An 18,999-nucleotide genomic window follows, 5' to 3' on the forward strand; every position below is an offset into this window, starting at 1 on the left:
GTCAGCTCCCTCGTGTGAGGGCTCACTTTCTCTGCTCCTTCTGCAGGCAGCCAGCCTCCACCTTTCTGACCTTTCTAACCTTCCTGCTGCAGCTTCTAGTTAGGTGTGGAGTTTGTTGTGCCAGTCTTGGATCCCTCTCTGGTTCATGGACTTGGATGTGGATGTTATGCAGTTGAACACATGGGACAGGGTCCTCCTCCTCTGCTATTATTAATTTTATAAGTGTATTATTTTGGATTTTTGAGACATGCGCAGACAGACTCATCTCACCCGTGCACTTCAGGATTAGAAAGGAACGTTCCCACATTTGCTTCTAGTATTTTGTGCTTTGAAACTCTCTTTAATGAGGTATAATTTACATATAACAAAGAGCCTCAAATGAAAGGGTATCATTTGATGAGACTTGTTCTCATGGATACAACACCATGAAGTCATAGGGTTGCTCTCTAAACCTTAATCATGATCCCTTTGTGTCTAGCGCTAATGTTGCTTTTGGAGTAAGGACTTTTTTTTTTTTTTTTTTACGTTTTCAGCTATCGGCCAGGTGGCTGAAGGCCTGCACTTGGGTACCTACCTCCTTTTCGGATAGACTGTATTCCCGTAAGTATTGCCGTCGATCTACCTTTGGACTTTATCCTGCGTTGTATCTTTCAGTGTGTTCACTTAATTTTGTTGCAGTACTTTAATGCTGAGGGATGCGTACTTGGATTGATTTTCACTAAATGGTACGAGCTGCAGTTCCAATTATGACAGAAAGCACGTGCTTCCTGTGTTAGGTACTCAAGAGCAAGGCAGATACCGTGGACACTTGGGCTGAGTATGTCACTCGGTGTTTTGCCAGCCCTCTTCCCTTCCCTGGGAGCCAAGGGTCTCGTTTTGGTCACACAGAAATGTAGGTGAAGTCAGCAGAGAAGGGTCCCCTCTCTTCTCTTCCATTTGTCTTTCAGACTCCCTGTCCCTTTCCCTGACTCAATCCCCCAGGCCCACTGCTCCACTCCAGCCATGATCAGGGTGTCCTCCAGCTGCTGGCCTCTGCTCTAGCCTTCGCTCAGTGAGGAAACTACAGGAGGATTATGTAGTTCAGGGGTCTGATCAAGAAATCTCTGCTCCTCAGAGCCCTCCTACACGTGGTGCTGTCTGTGGGGACCTGGCACCCTGGGCGTGGGTCTGACCCTCACTCCTCTCGACAGTCACTGCTGGTCCCTCATCCTTCTCCACCATTAGATCTCAGCCATTCCCTAAGGACAGGTACCTGTCTGATCCCAAGGCACCATGGAGTCAGGGAATATTTCCAAAATAATTGAGCATAAGCACCCCATCCATCTAGATATAGGGAGTTCCCATCGCCCTGGAAAACTCCCTCAGGCTCCCCTGCACACAGGGTGATCTTGCTTCTATCCTCCCTCATTTGTGTAGAGGAACCCCCCTGTGTGCACTCAATGGGGAGCGAGAGTAGATGGCCCTAGAAGCAGACGCTGACACAGAGACAAAACGATGAAAGGTAGATTAGGGGACAGTAGGAAGGACAAAGTGGAGGGGACAGGATGGGCAGGGAAAGCATTCAGGTAGATCTGACACCTTCTTAAAATGTATATACAAACACGATTGTCTGTCACCGTGCACAGTCCTCTTCACTGTCAACAGAGTTGTCCTATAAGGCAAAGAGATTTTGGTTTATTTCCCTGTGGTCTTATGTTTTCCTACATGCATTCTGTCTTCTGTAGTTTATCTGTGGCCTCAGATGAACACTGTAGTGTGTGGCTGCATCTGTGAGATTATGTGTACTAGAAAATGATTGTCCTCAGATCTAGGCCTCTGAATGTACACATTCCCATAATTATCTTTCCTTTCATTGTGTGACAGGGCCCGAATTCTAATAGAAAAACGAGGGACATTGTCTTATATTTTAAAACAGTGATTCCCACTCCCTGGGCTGAGTTGTTAACAGTCTTAGTTTCATGAACTCCCATGACCATCTTTTTTGGAGGATCATTGTGTGGAGAGATCTTCATGGGGGGACCCTTCCCAGAGATTTTGCAGACGCTTTCTGCACTGAATGTCTTCTTTTTCTCTTGTTCTTAGAAACAAATATTACCCCTGTTTTCACAGATAACACAGCTGTCATAATATTGTGAGAGAAGTTTGAGGAGATGCAAAGCTGTAGTCAGGGTGATGACAGGGGTCCAGCAGTGGTGTCATCTGGCCAGCCCTGAATCGTAGGATGACTCAGCTGATCTAGACCCTGTCTCCACTTTTAGTCTCTTGAGGGATATGAACTTGGGCATACAGCATTTTCATAAGACCAAGTTAAATACCCCATATATCCAGGGCTCTTTCCCCCCCACAAATATCCAGAACCTTCAGGAAAATCCAGGGAGACGAGACTCTTTTTAGGTGATGACCTGCGTGCACTGAGAGCGATCCCACATAGCAGTTCCATATGGACCTCACACTCCCTGCTCAGGCTGTGGCCGGAATGACCTCCAACTGCATCTCCCTGACCCCAACACCCTCCCCTCTGCACCTCCTCAAACTCTGCTTACTGTGCTCGACTTCCCTTCTATTCCTGTATGATTCAAGGCTCCCCCGGTTTTGCCCTGGATCCTCACTGGTGATCACAAGTAATGAATGTCCCTCTTTCACACAGGACACCTGATGCTCTAAAAGTTAGGGGTGCACTTCATTCATGACAGACCCCAACACATTGTGTCTCCAACATACCCACCAGTACTGCTGATACGTCTACTTTTGTGTAAAAACTCCTCTTTCACTTGACAAGAGAAACGTATAGCTCACTGTATTACAGGGACATGCCACTGCCCATTGTATGTATGTCCTGAGAAACTTGAGATATGCTACAGTGTCCTCAGGCAGTTTGTAGTTGGATTGCCAGGACTCACAACTGTCTCTACATCATTGCCACAAAGTCAATCATGAAGAAGATCAATATACTTTACCAGCCACTCAGCCAGTTCAGGTCCTCTTAACAAATAGAGTAGATGGAGGAGGGGGATGTGGCCTATAGCCCATGACTGGTGGTGAAGGGTGGTCCGCGGGGTACAGCCTGCAAGGCAATCCTGGGAAAGGACCAGGACTCTTGCATACAAAAGAGCCTGCGGAAAAGAAATGAGAGGTATGTTCATAGGACAGAAGAGAGCACCAACACCAGCAAAAAGCGGAAACCCAAAGCAGCAGTGCTCATATCCTACTAGCTTCCCCACCACCAGGTTCCAAGAGGGCAGCATCAGCGCCAAAAATCTCTTCCCATACTTTGGGTTCCACTTACAGCTTTGAGGTGAAGAATGGATGGGATTGGGATAAACTAGTGTCCCCACGTGTCTGGAAACGTAGAAACAGCAAGGGCCCTTTTCCTAGAAGATTTATAGGCTGAATACTAAATTAACAAAGTAGCATATTCCAGATAGGAAAGCAACTATGTCCAGGATCACACTCCACCCTTCATCCCCTCCACCACAGAGGCTGTTTATTGTGTCTGTGAAGAACTACAGAATGAGAAGGAATGACAATCCCAGTGTCCACACATGGAATCATGCCCTCGTGGCTCAGAGCTCTGCCTCTAAGCCCCTGCCTGTGCCCAAACTACTTCTGTCCCGACAATGGGCTCTCCTCCTCTCTGGAAGTGCTATCCATGGACACAAAGACACATGGGGAGATGGGGATCCTGAGGGCCTGCAGAGGACCTGGGAAAGCGTGCTCTTAGAGAAACAGGTAACCTATACATGTTAGTTGGGTTCAGCTAATTTATTTTACTTCGGAGGTACTTCTCAGCTTAAGTGCAGTACACTTTGCAGGGTAATTGTGTCCTCTGGAAAAATGAGCTGAAATTCTAAAAGGCAAAATTAGCACAAATGCACTTTGATGTCTCGTGTAAGTTTCCATGTTTTAGCTGTACCTGTGACACAGGACACGAGAGAACGTGCTCCTGTGAACACAAGTGAAGGACACCGTGGGGACTTGCCACACAGGTAATTTTGGATTTTTTCTCTTCACAACTTAAGTTTCCGTGCATGTTTTCTATCATAGTTCAGAGTGTTTGTGCCCAGGGCACACCTGAAGGGATTCTGGACAGCATGTTTACCAAAATGCTGATGGGTATGAAATTTACATTCTAAAGGACACATACAAAAATATAAGTTGGAGTGAAGGCAGTTCGCATTTTCATATTGTAACGATACCCACAGATTTTTGTGAGCACGTTAAAATCCTCAATAGAAGGAAACAGGAGAGGAAGACGCAGCAAGAGCAAAGATTCCACATGGAGGAGATCCACAAAGAATGAGGCAAGGTAGGAAACTTCCAAGTGGAGTGTGGTGTCATCTTCCTTGATTTCTTAACGGAACACATTAGAAAAGCCCTATGGTCCCCACCTTTAGGCACTCTTAGCTGCTCAAGTTATTACAAAAAGATGCCAGCTGGGAAACGGAGAAGCCCGTAGACTCGGCAGTAAAGGTTTTGCATTTGGGGAAAAAACAAAAAAACAAAAACAGCAGACAGACCATACGACACACAAAAACAGAGACAAGGGCAGGAGAGTGTCCTGTACAGAAAGATGTGGCTGTCTGTAGAGACTTAGAACTGAAAATGGCCACAGCATTTACTTTGTGCTTCTTGGCAGTTTTGGCAGAGCCAGTGTCGATGTCACTCTTGGTTGTGATACCTACTTCTGGATCTGCAAAAAGCCCCAGAAGGGATGCAGGTTTATTCTGATTTGAGTAGACTATTTGGAGGTCAAAAACAAAACAAAAAACCCTCCCCTCAAACTTCCGACAACGTAAACTCTTTGTCCCAGTGAGATCCCAAATTACATGCACAGGGTGTCCCACATGCCTCCGGTGATCCCAAAAAGAACTTGAAGAAGACTCCTAAAAGCCCTGACTCAGATGCATTCATCACTCATCGAACAACTATGGATGGCTGGGGGCACAACTAGATGGACGTACGTTACATTGTGCCTCATGCCTCACAGATGCCAGCACGTGGACTGTGTACAGGGCATTTCTGCTGAAGCGCTATGTCTGATTTTCTGCATACGGCCCCATTCCTTCTCTACAAGAGACGCCTGTACCAACCCATGGTGGGGGAAAAGACGAAGATGAGATCCTGAGAAACTTGAGGCATGTGGTAATGGCAGCGGACACATTCCCCTTGCATCACAATGGTCTGTGGTACCACCTCTACACCTTGGCCCAAGACCTAACAGTCACAAAATAAGGTGAGTGTGTTTTACAAGTCAACTCCTAGTGCTCAGATCATCTTACCAAGTGTTGCAGGTGGAGGGATTCCGGGTGGCCTCAGGGCCACTAAGGTTCACGAGGTGGATGTGCCTAATAGCCCATGGGGGCGGGGTGTCTCCAGGGTAGGGCATGCAGAATCGTCCAGTTAACGGAGGAGGTCCCCAGGATCCAGACTGCCCTGCAGAACAGAAGTGACAGCTACATCCCTATGCCAGACAAGAGCACCAATACCAAAAGCAGCTGTAACCCAGAGAAGAAGGTGTCAGCACCTGCCACCTTCTCTGCCACCAGGATCCAAGAGAGTAGCATCAGTACCTGAAAACTCTGTCCCTGCCACTGGATAGCACCTACAGCTTGAGGTAGTAGATGCAAGAGGTTAACCTACTGCCACCACACATCACTGCCCACGTCTGTGGAAGAAAATGGCAAGGGTCCTGTCCTAGAGGGTTAACAGAAGTAATTACAGACTAATGAAGTAGCATTCTCCAGACAGGCAGCCATCGATGTCCAGGTTCACCCTGCATCCCTCCTCTACAGCGACTCCAGGTGCTCTGCTTTTGCTATATTAAGAACACAAAAAAATGAGTGGGAATACACGGCTCATATTCTGCTCATGGAATCACAGCCACTCCTGGCAAAATATGCTGCAGCCGGACCCTCACTGTGCCTCCTCTGCTCTTCTCCCTGAGAAAGGAGTCTTCCCTCTTGAAGTGTTGTCAAAGGCCTCAGAGACCTCTGGGGAGTGGAGGATGCCTGGAATCTTGCAGGGGAAGGAGAGTCTTCTGTGAAGAACGAGTTACTTGTGGTGAATGTCTACAAAGCTCAGATGTGTTCATCTTAATTCATAGGGAATTCTGACTTTAAGCATACTACAGGACACAGAGTCATTATGTGCAATGGAAAAAAGAGGGAGAAATTCACATAACAGATTTCATGCAAGAGTTTTGGTATAAAACTGGTATGTGTCATGAGACTCTATCAGCTCTAACAAACAGTGACTGGGGACACAATCAGAAACTGCTCATAGAAACACAATTGAAGGACACAGTGTTCAAAATATTTTTACCTAAGGTATAGCTGGAGGATTCCAGACAAGTCATTTACCAACAAAGACGGAAAGGTGATGAGTGATGATATTGGCTTTCTCTAGGACCGCTCTAAATGGCACAGGGCACATAATAGAAAGTTGGAGTCATGATGTCGTTTCTAACAGGTCCATCTCCTAGCCAGAATCAAGAACGGAAGACACAGCAGCCACACTGTTCCCACAGAGGTGAGGTCTGGAAGGGATCACCCAGGCCGGGAGACCTCTGTTTGGAGTGTGCAGTCATCCTCCTCTCATTATTTCCTGAAACTCACAGAAAAACCTTAAGGTACTCAGTCTCTAAGCGCTTTTGGCTTCTAAACTTACCACAGAAAGCTGACAGACTAAAAATGGAGAAGCCTGCATTTGGAAAAGAAAGAACAAACAGACATATCACACAACACGCAAAACGAGACAAGGCCGGGAGACCATACTGTACATAAAGATGAGGGTTTCCCAAAAGAGTGACAACTGAGAATGGCCCCGGCATTTACCTTGCCCTTGTCTGCATTCTTGGTACAGTCAGAGCCGCTGTAACCCACAGAGGTTTCAGCAGTTTCTCGATCTACTAAAGACCCTAGAAGGGACAGAGGTTTATTCTGCTTTTAGAGGACTGTGCGGAATGAAAACAATCCTTTAACTCATTCCTCAAATATCTTAAACTTTTCCCTACAGTCAGGTCCCTGGCCAGAGGCAGAGGGTATCCCACATGCCTCAGGTGACCCCCAAGGATAAGGGGGAGAACCGTCCCCTCACCTTGATAAAGACCTCACGGTGCCCTAGTTCATGTTGTTTCATAATTAATCACATCACTCTGGACAGGTCAGGCGCAACTAGCAATTTAGAATTCACCAGTAAAACAGTTTTCTCAGTATACATCATGGGAAATCACGATTGCATTACAGATCAGGAATTCGTCTGAGGATGCTTGGATTCAGCATCCGACTCTTAATTTTGGCTCAGGTCACGATCTCACAGCTTGTGCATTCAAGCCCAGCGTTGGGTTCCTCACTGACGGTGTGACGCCTGCTTGGCATTCTGTCTATGCGTCTCTCAAAATAAATAAACTTAACAAAAAAGAATAACATTGAGAACACTGGATTGGGGTATATCCTCAATGAGTCCTCAAGAAGGGTGCATTTCTTCAGGCAAATTGTTCAATCTCCCAGCTTATCTACAAACTGCCTTCCACAGCAGTTATTATATAAGGAAAGACTAATTTGACACTATTGAGAAAAGGAAAACTGTGAGAAGTTAGCAGTGAAGCTGCAGAGTTGCACTGATACCATCAGAGGACTAAGCTAAGCTTTATGGAACTTGAATGGCGGGATGTAGGGCTACAGTTCCCAAAACAAACAAAAAGAAAGACTTTTCAAACTAGTGAATAAATGACCTTCTCCTCAAATAAACTAAAGTCTTCACATTGTATCCGGGTGGGAAGAAAGTTTCCAGGCTCTTCAGACAGGGGGATGCTAGAGGAGGTGCATGAGCTCCACCAGTCACAGGGACAAGTGCCTCACTGTCTGTGGCACCAGAGGAAAACACTCTTCTGTCACCCCTTCAGACCACCTGCCATCCTTAGTGCGTGTGATTCTTTCCAGACCACACGATGATCACACACAGGAACAGGCTGCACAGCAGAAATTGGACTGCGGCACATCACAACGTGCTCCTTACCTCTCCTTGGAGGGTTCTTGCAGTGATTGGTTTCTGCCTCGTGTATCCCTCAGGCAGCCTCTTTGGTTCCATCCCGTCCAGTCTTGGATACAGAAACATAATGGACTTCTATAAGAGTTGCAACACCACGTCGTCTACTAGACGACTAACAGTGCAGGCGTCATCCCTGGAAACACCCATAAAAACGCAAGTCAAATGACCACACCTGTATTTCAAGTAAGCGATCTCCCTGCCCTGCTCCGCCATCTCCCTGTCCCAGATCTGAGTCTTGATAGGGGGGGAGAAAAAACACATCCACCTTCAGTCGGAAGGTGGTGCCACACTGTGCACCAAAGAAAGAGGAGGAAACAAGAAAACACTTACCTCGTTGTCCTGAGCATTCTTCTCATGAACTGCAAGTGAAAAAGCCAACAATGAAAAGCCCGTGGTTAGGGATTCCAAGGGCCACTACACTCACCCGCGTGAGGTGCTAAGGGTTCAGTATGTCAGGCAGAACTCAGGTTACCTGGTATCTAAAGGGGAGCTCTGCCTGCTGCAGCTGTTCCCGTGTTTGTTCCATTTGTTGCCTGTGAGTTACAATTGCTCTTGTCAGATAAGGCCCAATATTGGGTATGATTTTAAATAAGCTGCCCACGTTCCCAACAACCTCTTATCTGTCCCCTGGTACAATTTATTCTTACACATGAAACACTTTGCCCATGATTATCAATGTACAGTAGGATCAAAGCTATTGTTACATCCTTTCCTTACTCATTATCCCATGCCTGTAGGGTTCAGAGTTCATAGAATTCCTTCCCATTTTCAATCTTTCTCTAACTCATCATGTGACAAGTGTCTTTTATCATAAAGCTCTATTCTTCTATAACTTATATCCTCACCATGTTTCCCAGGGTTGCAAAGACGAGGGCCATGAAATGGCACTACCACGTTGATGGGTATGATTCATTGTACGACACACTGCTTTCCTACAGATTGTGACAATTCACACCACCCCCGAGGAATGTTAGCATGGACAACGTTTCCACATAGTCTGGTCACTACTTGAGATCTGCAAATGTTTAGAAACTTAATTGTTTTACTCTTTCTAAAACTTACCTTTTTTATCTGTTAATACTCTATGCATATGTTGACTTTAAACTTTACAAAAGATTAAAAACCAAAAAATAACAGCAGTTTCATGAGCTCCTGGTAGTTAGTAGCTGAACTCACTTGTACTTGTTTATTTCTTCTGTAGCTATTTTCTTTTTTTCCCTAATGTTTATTTATTTTTGAGACAGAGAGAGAGAGAGCACATGCATGAGCGGGGGAGGGACAGAGAGAGATGTAACAAAATCTGAAACAGGCTCCAGGCTCTGACCTGTCAGCACAGAGCCTGACACGGGGCTCGAACTCCCGGACTGTGAAGTTATGACCTGAGCTGAAGTTGGATGCTTAAACGACTGAGCCACCCAGGCGCCCCTTCTGTCGCTATTTTCAAATTTTACCTGCAGCTGCTGATTCTTCTTTGCCGCCAGTTCACAGTGTCATTTAAAGCTTCCTAAGATGGGAAAGATACATACACAGTCAGGAACGAGGTCCAGAAGTTCCCCCTTTTTACCTCCCAGAACTCTTGAAGGCCTATGCAAATATCCCTTCCCCCACTTCTCCCATAAATGCACAGACTGACAACCGAATCAGAGAAATGAAGTGAACACTCCATTTAAGTTCAAGAAAATTCAACTTCTGTCTGCTGCCACGTCTCTACTATTGGAACTGTCTTTCTAGTTCTCGTTTCCTCTCTTTATCATAAAGTCATCAAAGAACATTGCACTTTCTGCCTTCCAAGAGTTGGTCTTTTGTTTGATATGGTGAAGACTCATTTCATCAGTGAGTGAAAAACCGTATCTGACCAACTGTACCCATTAGGATGAATCAAGGGATCATCACTAGTCTTACACCTCCGTGGGGAGCCCTGATTCTCAGTCCAAAAGCTGTACCATGACACAGGCAATCACCTTCCTGGTGATCACAGGCAGACGACCTTCCAGAATATGGCTTCACTAACATTGCAGCTCACTCCCAGACATTGCTAGCGTTCAGGACTGCAACCCCTGCCTCCATCTTCAAAAGGCCATTCTTAGAACAATATCATCTCCTGACGTACAACCTGATATGAACTGTCACACAGTCTGGGTTTACTTCCAGGAAAGAGATTTCAGGTGGAAAACTCTCAACTTCATGGAGCCAAATCTACTTTAACAAGACTCATTCCATGGATAGTGAAGGCAGCAGAAGGCAATGCTTGGCAAGGCTGGGTTGCTGTGTTGCCCTCAGACTATTTTCTTTGTGGTGTTGACTGAGATGGTTTCAACTTGACACTTGATGTACTCAAGAATCATATGCAAAATTGAAAATCTCTTCGCAAATGACACAAAAGCACTAGACAGAGAAAGGCACATGCATTTCCTTCTGGCCTCTCAGGCAGTCCTTGGGCAAATGCTTGCTGGAGTGGTTGTAATGTAGTGGCTCTGTTGTAAGGGGTTGAAGATAGAGAGGTGGTCAGGGTGCTGTACCCACTCACAGAAAGAGCTTACGAGTTAACAAAAACAAGATGCCAGTGAGAGCAAGCCCTAACCCCAGCTGTGGGAAGGACGAACATAAAGGTGAGTCTCCAGGGAAGAGAAGACTTCACTTTCCAACACGAGTGAGGGACTCTAAAGTCCCCCATCTCCTCCTGAGAACAAAAGGAAATACTGTACAAAGGAGGAAACATGTGACTGAATGCACCAAATATCTGACAACCCCACGAAGACACACAAGACCAAGATGGAGAAGAAGGAAGCCCAGGACAAAGCCAGCCTGGCAGTTGGACCCAAACTCCCTAGGACTCATCATTGATGTGGGGGGCATACATGTGAATGGCAAAGAAGCTGAACAACTTTATGGGCACAGATTTAGAAGTAAACAAGTGTAGTTCAGGGGAGGCCAGCAAAGATGAGCCCTAGTGAAGCTGCGGGCTTTGGCCAAGACTCAGAAAAGTTACACTTGAAAAATCAGGGGACAGGAAACAACTTGACTTTCTTAGGGATTGGGCCTGCAGTGAGCAATCTCACTGGCAGAATGGATGCAGGGATCCAGTACTGCTGGTACCCCTACCCACTTTCCAGAAAGCAACTTCCATTGTTTCTGCAGCAAGAGAATTCATTTTTTTCCCCACACATTTTTGACCCATGTCTGGTCCTGAACAAAAATGACCTAATTGCTGGGTGACAAAACAGTGTGATGCGATTGAAACCTATAGGACAGTGTAGATGGATCCAGAGTGGATCCAGGTATTAACGTTATTAATGATGGTACCTTCCCTCTGCCGCCCCCAAAACATGACACAATGTGTGGCAAGCACTTAGGAGAAAGGAAAATGCAGGTTACATTACAGAAAGCAAGGTAGGAAGGGAAGGTCCAATTCTACTGAATGCATTGGGCAAAAATACTCTGGACCCAGTTCCAAAAGAAATACAATTATCTCTACTGGCTGCCATGTTCTCCCATACAATACGGTCCTTGTGACAGTTCTCACATGAACATCTTACTTTTCTAAAATTTTTTTAACGTTTATTCATTTTTTGATAGAGACAGAGTGCGAGTTGGGTAGGGCCAGAGGGAGATACAGAATCCAAAGCAAGCTCCAGGCTCTGAACTGTCAACACAGAGCCCGACATGGGGCTTGAGCTTATGGGACTGTGAGATCATGACCTGAGCCGAATTTGGGCGTTCAGCCGACTGAGCCACCCAAGCGCCCCCATCTTACTTTTTTTGTAGGCACTTTTCTTTGTTCATAGAATTCTTCCAGGTTATGTGCTTTCTCTTTCAGCTGTTTGACTTTTGCTTCCTTTGTGGCTTTCACAGACCTCAATGCATTACACTTGTCTTCCAGGGCGTTTTTATTTTCTGGAAAAAAAAAAGGTGTTTTCATGATAAACATGCACATGACCTGAGTCTTGATTTTGGTGAGACAGAAAAAGCGCAAGAACCATGAAGGCATGAAAGTATTCTTTCCCTTGCCAATGCAAAGTCATTGCCATCATATGGGGATTTCTCCCCAACAGAAAATATAACTTCCAGTTGACAGTTATTGGACCTCAAGGCTCTTAGCTCTACATCCTCGAATTCAACATTGGCACCTTGTGGTTAAGACAGATATGAGGAAAGACTTTCACGGAAAACTGATCACACAACAATTTGTACCTCACACAGCAAGATCGGGCATTGCAATCAACAAACACTTTAGAGGCATGAATATAACTAGAAGACAAAGATGATGGAAAATAGTTCATGTCTAACAACTCATGGCTTTCTTAGTGGTGTATGTATGTATGTATGTATGCCTGTTTATCCCCCATTCACGTTGAAAATTTACTATTCAGCATTCAGAGAGAAAGAGACTATTGTGCACCTGGGTGGCTCAGTCAGTTGAGCATCAGATTCTTGATTTTGTGTCAGGTCACGATTGTAGGATCATGTGATCCAGACCTGTGTTGGGCTCCACACTGAGTGTGAATCCTGCTTAAGATTCTCTCTCTTTCCCTCTCCCCCACTTGCATGCTCCCTCACTAAAATTAAAAAAAATCATAAAGCACAACTTAAACATATTTTTTAAAGGGAAAGGATTATACACTTTGGCTATCACCCTTTCTCTCTCAACTATATTTGGGTATTTTCTACATATCTTGGAGGGCAGAGTTGAATGATGTGATAATTACCGAGTTGTGAAAATAAAAGATAACTCCTAGTCCTTGAAATAGCAAATCTCATCTTGGCGGTCCTAGTAAAATTCCATCTCATTGCTCAGAAAGAGTTTTGGCTCCCAGAGGCCCACTGTCTACTGTGGTAAATGGCAGGCATCTATGCTGTGCTCACTTCACCCAATGAACAAAAACCCTCCAAAGCCAAATTACGGTAAAACTCAGCAGCCAACTCTTAACTACTTCCTGATTCTTCACATTTCTTTCTCTCTCTCTGAGTTTGCAAGGTAGCAAGTGCACTTTGAACGGTGTCATTTAAAATGTCACTACAGTGGGTGCCTGCGAGGCTCATTCAGTTAAGCATCTGACTTCAGCTCAGGTGGTCATCTCATGGTTTGTGAGTTTGAGCCCTGTGTCTGACTCTGTGCTGACAGCTCAGAGCCTGAGGCCTGCTTTGGATTCTGTGTCTCCCTCTCTCTCTGCCCCTGTCTGTCTCTCTCTAAAATAAATAAACATAAATAATTTTATGTTTACTTGTACTCAACAAGTACAAAAAGATAGAGATCATACCGTGCACAGTTTCAGACCCCAATGCTATGAAACTCTAAATCAACCACAAGAAAAAATTTGGAAAGATAACAAATACTTGTAGACTGAAGAACATCCTATGGAACAATGAATAGTGGAATGAAAGCTGCTGCAGCCACTCTGGAAAACACTACGGACGCTCCTCAAAAAGCTACAAAGAGAACTATCCTACGACACAGCAATTGCAATACAAGGCATTTATCTAAGGGATACAGGTGTGCTGTTTTGAAGGGACACATGCACCCCCATGATTATAGCACCACGATCAACAATAGCCAAAGTATGGAAAAAACCCAAATGTCCATTGATGGATGAATGGATAAAGAAGATGTGGTGTGTGTGTGTGTGCGTGTGTGTGTGTGATGGAGTATTACTCAGCAATCAAAAAGAATGAAATCTTGCCATTTGGAACTACATGGTTGGAACTAGAGGGTATTCTGCTAAGTGAAATTAGTAGTCAGAGAAAGACAAATATCATATGACTTCACTCATAGGAGGTCTTTGAGACACAAAACAGATGAACATATAATGGAAGGGAAACAAAAATAAAAACAGGGAGGTGTACAAAAGAAGAGCACACATAAATATGGAGAACAAACATGGGGTTACTGGAGGGGTTGTGTGTGGGGGGGGATGGACTAAATGGGTAAGGGGCACTAAGGAATCTACTCATGAAATAACTGTTGCACTATACGGTAACTAATTTGGATGTAAATTGTAAATAATAAAAACTAAAATTAAAAAAAGAAAGAATGAATGGGTGAACCAAGAAGTTAAAGGGAAAATTAAAAAGTACATGGAAACCAATAAAACTGATAACACCACAGTCCAAAACCTCTGGGATGCAACAAAGGTAGTCATAAGAGGAAGTTTAGCAATCCAGGCCTTCCTAAAGAGGGAAGCAAAGTCTCAGATACACAACGTAAGCTTATACCTTAAAGTAATGGAAAAAAGATCATCAAATAAAATCCAAATCCAGCAGAAGACAAGAAATGATAAAGATTACAGCAAAAATCAATGCTTTCAAAACTGAAAACAAAAACAAAAACAAAAACAAACAAACCCCCCCCCCCCACACACACAAACAGTAGAAGAGATCAATGTAACCAGAAGCTAGTTCTTTGAAATAATTAATAAAATTGATACACCACCAGCCAGTTGGATCAAAAAGAATAAGGAAAGGACCCAAATAAATAAAATCAAGAATGAAAGAGGAGAGATCACAACCAACACAGGAGAAATACAAACAAGAATAAGAGAATATTATCAGCAATTATATACCAAATAAAATGGACAATCTGGAAGAAATGGACAAATTCCTAGAAACACACAAACTATGAAAACTGAAAGAGGAAGAAATAGAAAATTTGAACAGACCCATAACCAGTAAAGAATTGAATTAGTAATCAAAAATCTCCCAAAAAAACAAGAGCCCAGGCCAGATGGCTCTCCAGGGGAATTCTACCAAACATTTAAGGACGAGTTAACACCTATTCTCTTGAAGCTGTCCCAAAAATAGAAATGGAAGGAAACATCCAAACTCTTCCTATGAGTTGGCATTACCTGGATTCCAAAACTAGACAAAGATCCCACTAAAAACTAGAAGGATAGACCAATTTTCATGATGAACATGGGTGCAAAAATCTTCCACAAGATATTAGCCAACCATATCCAATGATACATTTAAACTTTATTCACCACGACCAAGTGGGATTTAACCTGGAATGCAAGGCTGGATCGATATCCACAAAATAATCAATGTGATTCATCACATCAATAAAAGAAGGGACAAGAACCACATGATGCACTCAATAGATGCAGAGAAAGCATTTGACAAAATACAGCACCCTTTCTTGATAAAAGGGTTCCACCAAAAAACTGTTAAATGATCCATGAATTCAGCAAAGTGGCAGGGTATAAAATTAATGCCCAGAAATTAGTTGCATTTTATACACAAACAAAGAAGCAACAGAAAGAGAAATCACAGAATCCATCCCGTTTACAATTGCACCAAAACCCATAAAACACCTAGGAATAAATCTAACCAAAGAGGTGAAAAATCTATACACTGAAATCTATAGAAAGATTATGAAAGAAATTGAAGATGACAAACACACAAAAATGAAAAACATTCCATGCACCTGGATAGGGAGAACAACTATTGTTAAAATGTCAATAGTACCCAAAGCAATCTATATATTCAACTGAATGCCTATCGAAATAACACCAGCATTCTCCACAGAGTTACAAAAAACAATCCTTCAATTTGTGTGGAACCAGAAAAGACCCCGAATAGCCAAAGCAATCTTGAAAAAGAAAACCTAAGTAGGAGGTATCACAATCCTGGACTTCCACCTGTATTACAAAGCTGTAATCATCAAGACTGTATGGTACTGGCACAAGAACAGACACTCAGATCAATGGAACAGAACAGGAACACAGAATTGGACCCACAGATGTATGGCCAACTAATCTTTGACCAAAAGAAAGAAGATCCAATGGAATAAAGACAGTCTCCTCAGCAAGTGTGCTGGGAAAACTGGACAGTGATATGCAGAAGAATGAGCCTGGACCACTTTCTCACACAAAAAGACACTCAAAACGGATGTAAGACCTAAATGTAAGATAGGCAGCCGTCAAAATCCTCAAGGGGAAAGCAGGCAAAAACCTCTTAATGTTGGCTTCCACATCTTCTTACCCAACACATCTCCAGAGGCAAGGAAAACAAAAGCAAAACTGAAGTATTAGGACCTCATCAAAATAAAAAGCTTCTGCACAGAGAAGGAAACAATCAGCAAAACTAAAAGGCAACCAACAGAATGGGAGAAGATATTTGCAAACGACATATGAGATAAAGGATTAGTATTCAAAATCTATAAAGAACATACCAAACTCAAGAACATACCAAAAAACAAGTAATCCAGGGAAGAAATGGGCAAAGACACGAGCAAACACTCCTCCAAGGAAGACATCCAGATGGCCAACCGACACATGAAAAAATGCTCAAAAACACTCATCATCAGTAAAATACAAATTAAAACCACAATGAAACACCCCCTCACCCCTGTGAGAATGGCTAACATTAACAACGCAGGCAACAACAGATGTTGGCGAGGAAATGGAGAAAGAGGAACTCTTGCACTGCTGGTGCACTGGCTTGCACTGCTGGTGGAGCCACTCTGGAAAACAGTATGTACGTTCCTCAAAAAATGAAAAAGAAGACTGTTCAACAACCCAGCAGGTGCACTAGTAGGTATTTATGCAAGGGATACAGATATGCTACTTCGAAGGGACACGTGAACCCCAAAGTTTATAGCAGTACTATCAACAATAGCTAAAGTAAGGAAAAGGCCCAAATGTCCATCAATGGATGAATGGATAAAGACGTGGTATATATACATACATACATACATACATACATACATACATAGTATGTATATGTGTGTGTGTGTATACACATACATACATACATACATACACACACACACCATGGTATATTACTTAGCCATCAAAAAGGATAAAATCTTGCCATTTGAAACTACATGGATGGAGAGCCTCCTGGGACCTAACACTAACTGTAAACATAACCCTAAACATAACCCTCAACCTACCCTATCTAGCACATGAAAAGTAAACCAGATGCACAGCCGCATATGTGCCCTCACTTCAGCCCTCCATGGAATTAACAACATTGGTATCACTTCGGCCTTAGCAATTCCCTGTACAGAACTCTTACCCCAGCTAAGTGTCTATCCCCATGGGGACCCAGTTCAAAAGTCTGACAACAGCACGCACACAGGTTCGAGAATCAGTGCAACAATACTCGGCATGGAACATGGAACATCACCATATCTTTTGCAAAGTGTGATTGCAGCTGCACGACAGGATTCCTAAGGCCTATTCCAAGGGTGGCCCAAACATCTCTCTGGCCTTGGATCCTATGAAGTGATACTGACCGGCACGCTCCTTTATGTACTCTATTCATCCCTTCGGAGAGACAACTGCACTGTTGTGGGTTCAGTGCCTGGAGCCTCCTGGGACCTAAAACTAACCCTAACCGTAACCCTAAACATAACCTTCAACTTACACCTAACCCTATCTCTAATTGAACCCTATACTTGACCCCCACCTTTTCTAGGGCCCTCAACACAGCCCTCGAGGGAGATCATGAGACTGGAGTCGGTTCAGCCCTGTCGACTTCCTTGGACTGAACCCTAACCCTACATAAAGCTTTCTCCCCATGGGGACCCAATTCTAAAATCTGACAACACCACCCACAAGGGTTCGAGAATCGGTGCAAAAATACTCAGCATGGAACGTGGAACATAACCATGTCATTTCAAAAGCACAGCTGCAGTTGCACAAGAGGATTCCTGAGGCCTAACCAAAGGGTGGCCCATACATTTTCCTGGTCTTGGAACCCAAAGACTAATCCTAACAGGCACCCTCCCTTGTATCCTACACTCAGCCCTTCGGGGAGACAATTGTTCTGTTGTGCGTTCAGTGCCTGGAGCTTGCTGGGTTAGGACCTAACCCTAACCCTAATGGTAAACTTCAACCTACACCTAACCCTATCTCTAACCCAAACACTACACTTGACCCGCATACTCTCATGGGCACTCAATTCAGCCCTGCAGCGAGATCACGAGACTGGAGTCTCTTCGGCCATAGCCACACCGCTGGAATGAACTCTAACCCTAGCTATGGCTCTGTATGCATTGGGACCTAATTCCAATGTCTGACAACAGCTCTCACACTGGTTTAAGAATTGGTCCAGAAATAGTTGGCATGGAACTTGGAACATCACCATGTCACTTCCAAAGCGCGACTACAGCTGCAGGGGAGGAATCCTGAGGCCTACCCAAAGGGTGGCCCATACATTTGTTTGGTCTTGGAACCCAAATACGAAGACTGACGGGCACCCTCCTTGTGTACTACACTCAGCCCTTCAGGTTGACACCTGCTCTGTTTGGGGTCAGTGTCTGGAGTCTCATGGGACCTAAACCTAAACCTAACAGTAACCCTAACCATAAATATCACCCTACACTGAACCCTATCTATCTCATTAAATCTACACCAGACCCACAGCTGCGCATGTGCCCTGACTTCAGAGCTCCATGGAATTCACAACACTGGAGTTGCTTTGGCCCTGGTGACATTCCTGGACCAAACCCTAAACCTATCTAAGTGTCTCTCCCATGGGGAAACAAGTCCAAAATCTGACAATAGCACACACAAGGGTTCGAAACAGGTGTGGAAATACTTGGCATGGAATATATATCATCACCATGTTATTTCCAAACTGTAACCCTAACCATACCGCTAACAATTACCCTCACCCTACACCTACCCCTATATCTAACCCTACCCTATATTGTTTTTTTTTTGTTTTGTTTTTATTTTTTATTTATGTATGAAATTTATTGTCAAATTGGTTTCCATACAACACCCAGTGCTCATCCCAAAAGGTGCCCTCCTCAGTACCCATCACCCACCCTCTCCTCCCTCCCACCCCCCATCAACCCTTAGTTTGTTCTGGGTTCTCAACAGCCTCTTATGCTTTGGCTCTCTCCCACTCTAACCTCTTTTTTTTTTTTTTGTTCCCCTCCCCCATGGGTTTCTCTTAAGTTTCTCAGGATCCACATAAGAGTGAAACCATATGGTATCTGTCTTT

The 18,999-nt window shown here is 44.1% G+C and overlaps 3 long non-coding RNA genes across 3 annotated transcripts in view; 1 reads left to right on the top strand and 2 right to left on the bottom strand.

Annotated features, from left to right (window-relative positions):
- Nucleotides 1-2,949: 2,949 nt before the first annotated feature.
- Nucleotides 2,950-8,167, bottom strand: LOC147573935 (uncharacterized). The gene is made up of 4 exons (XR_015245118.1): nt 8,017-8,167; nt 5,280-5,433; nt 3,741-3,847; nt 2,950-3,113 (listed from the first exon to the last, which is right to left on the bottom strand). It is a non-coding gene; the product is annotated as an uncharacterized LOC147573935 (long non-coding RNA).
- On the top strand, nt 6,273-9,024 carry LOC147573936 (uncharacterized). Its single transcript, XR_015245119.1, has 3 exons — nt 6,273-6,628; nt 8,070-8,232; nt 8,907-9,024. It is a non-coding gene; the product is annotated as an uncharacterized LOC147573936 (long non-coding RNA).
- Nucleotides 9,025-11,796: 2,772 nt separating this feature from the next.
- The window catches only part of LOC147573937 (uncharacterized), a 51,239-nt gene continuing 44,036 nt past the window's right edge, over nt 11,797-18,999 (bottom strand). Inside the window, exon 3 of the long non-coding RNA XR_015245120.1 lies at nt 11,797-11,943. This is a non-coding gene — a long non-coding RNA (uncharacterized LOC147573937). The remainder of the gene's footprint in view (nt 11,944-18,999) is intronic.

Source organism: Puma concolor, chromosome E2 (assembly GCF_028749965.1).
Source record: "Puma concolor isolate L17-30 chromosome E2, mPumCon1.1.hap2, whole genome shotgun sequence".
Taxonomy (NCBI): Eukaryota; Metazoa; Chordata; class Mammalia; order Carnivora; family Felidae; genus Puma; species Puma concolor.